The following is a 2,630-nucleotide window of genomic DNA, read 5'->3' on the forward strand; positions in this document are numbered from 1 at the left end:
AGATGAAACAGAGACTAACATTCATCAAGTCCACCACCCTTGCTGAACAAACTGAAAGGATGCATAAGAAAGACTAAAAGGGTGGTAAGAGAGAAAGGTAAAGGATGGTAAGAGAGAAAATGTTTCATAGGGATTTAGTAGGATGCAAGAAATGAGCACAAGAATTGGTGAAAATTTTGGTAAATTCATTATAATTAACATTAATGATGTATTAATAACATTTCATTTGTTCTTAAAACCAAGGGGAATAAAATATTATACAAGATGCCTATGGAAGACAAAAGACAGATATTAGAAATCACACAAGAGTTAGTTATTCTCTAATACTCATGGTCAGCATCAACAAGAATTATGACATATCCAGATAGAAATACATCTTTTTATCTTATTAGAAGTACAGAGTGGTAGATACCTGGGCGCCCACTGCTGCTCGCAAGGACTGATGCCCCTCCTGCAGGTCCACGGTCGCTGAGCCCACGCTGGCCTGGCCGGATGCTCGCGCTCTGAGGCTGGTCTGGGCACTCGCTCACGGTCTTTGTATCTTCTCTCCCGCCCCTCTCTCTTCGCCTGCCACCTCCGACCACCGTGATGCTTCTACTCCCGGTTGTTGCCGCTGTGGACTTGCTCAGCCCGCGACTCACTGCTCGCTGCCGCTGTGGCGGCGGCCCATCTTCTATGCTGGCCTGAAGGAGGAAGAAGAGGAAGCGAGGCATGTCCCCTGGTCCTATGCCGCAGCCACAGGCCCGGGCACACCATGGCGCCCGCGCCGCCGCCCTTGCCGGAGCCCAGGAGACCTGCAAGGACTGATTTGGGCTTCAGAGCAGCACCTGCCTGCGCCGCCTCCGCCTCGACCACCGCCCTGGCCTCCGCTGCTGCCACCAGGGCTGAGCAGCGCCGCTGCCCCAGGCTCTGCCCACAGCCACTGGCGCTGTTGCTACTGCTGCTACTCAGCCTCGGGCAGCTCCACGCAGGTGACTGCCAACAGCCAGCCCAGTGTTGAATCCAGAAATGTACCACGGACTTTGTGTCCTTGACTTTGCACCTGAACTCTGCCATTGATGGCTTTGACTCTGAGTTTTGCAAGGCGCTGCGTGCCTATGCTGTCTGCACCTAGCGAACTTCAAAAGCCTGCCATGGCAACCTGGTATACTATTGTGCTGTGTTAGGTATCAGTGACCTCATGAGCCAGAGGAACTGTTCTAAGGATGGAGTCACATCCTCTACCAACCCTGAAGTGATTCATGACCCTTGTAACTATCACAGCCACGCAGGAGCCAGAGAACATAGGGGAGGGGACCAAAACCCTCTCAGTTACATTTTTTGTGACTTGTTTGGAGATCCTCATCTTAGAACTTTCAAGGATCACTTCCAAACGTACAAAGTAGAAGGGGCCTGGCCACTCATAGATAATAATTACCTTTCAGTTCAAGTGATGAATGTGCCCGTGGTACCTGGATCCAGTTCCACAGCTATGAATAAGATCATGATCATCTTCAAAGCTCACCGTGAGTGTGCAGATCAGAAAGTATACCAAGCTGTGACAGATGACCTGCCAGCTGCCTTTGTGGATGGCACCACCAGTGGTGGGGATGGAGAAGCCAAAAGCCTGCATATGGTGGAGAGGGAGAGTGGCCACTACATGGAGATGCATGCCGGCTACATAGGCACCAAGGGGTTTATGTGACAGCTGGGTCACTACCTAACCCTTGCCATCGAATGTCATGTCCTTTGAGGAAAGCCAGCTATGTGTGAATAGCTGTCCCCTAAGTGAATGCATCGATGATGGGCAGGGCCAGGTGTCTGCCATTCTGGGGCACAGCCTGCCTTGCACCTCCTTGGTGAGGCCTGGCCTGGCTACACACTGGAGACTGCCAACACTCAATGCTATGAGAAGATGCCAGTGAAGGACATCTATTTCCAGTCCTGTGTCTTCAACCTGCTCACCACTGGTGATGCCAACTTTACCACCACAACCCATAGTCCCTTAGAGGATGTGGAGGCACTGCACCCCAGGAAGGAACACTGGCACATCTTTCCCAGCAGTGGCAATGGGACTCCCCCGTGGAGGCAGCGATTTGTCTGTCAGTCTAGGACTCACCTGCTTGATCCTTATTGTGTTTTTGTAGGGGTTCTCTTTTGTTTTGGTTTTTACTTTTTGTCTATAACAAAAATTTAAAATATATATTGTCATAATATATTGAGTAAAAGAGTATATATGTATATACCATGTATATGACAGGATGTTTGTCCTGGGACACAACCAGATTGTACATATTCTGTTTGGTTGTTTTCACATATGTTGGATGTAGTGTTCTTTGATTGTATCAATTTTGTTTTGCAATTTTGTGATATGTTTTATAATTGTCCCTGCCCGGGAGCCTGTTAGAAAGCACTTTATTTTTTATATATTAAATATTTATGTGTGTACCTGGTTAATATGTACAGTACATATACACAGACACCATGCCCAGCGTTCCCTTCAAAGGTGACTAGGGCTGTTCCCCTGCCCTTTCCCATTGCTACTGATTTGCCACACCATGCAGTTTTCACTGGCCACCTCCTGATGGAGCTGCCCCCTTTCCTTTGGAGTGTGACCCCACCCTTCTGCCCTCTCTCAGTTGGAAAGGACA

General features: G+C 48.9%; 1 pseudogene; it reads left to right on the forward strand.

The window, feature by feature from the left end:
• The first annotated feature begins 675 nt into the window (after nt 1-675).
• Nucleotides 676-2,126, forward strand: LOC124973632 (repulsive guidance molecule B-like; annotated as a pseudogene).
• The last annotated feature ends 504 nt before the right edge of the window (nt 2,127-2,630 follow it).

This window comes from Sciurus carolinensis, unplaced genomic scaffold (assembly GCF_902686445.1).
Source record: "Sciurus carolinensis unplaced genomic scaffold, mSciCar1.2, whole genome shotgun sequence".
NCBI lineage: Eukaryota > Metazoa > Chordata > Mammalia > Rodentia > Sciuridae > Sciurus > Sciurus carolinensis.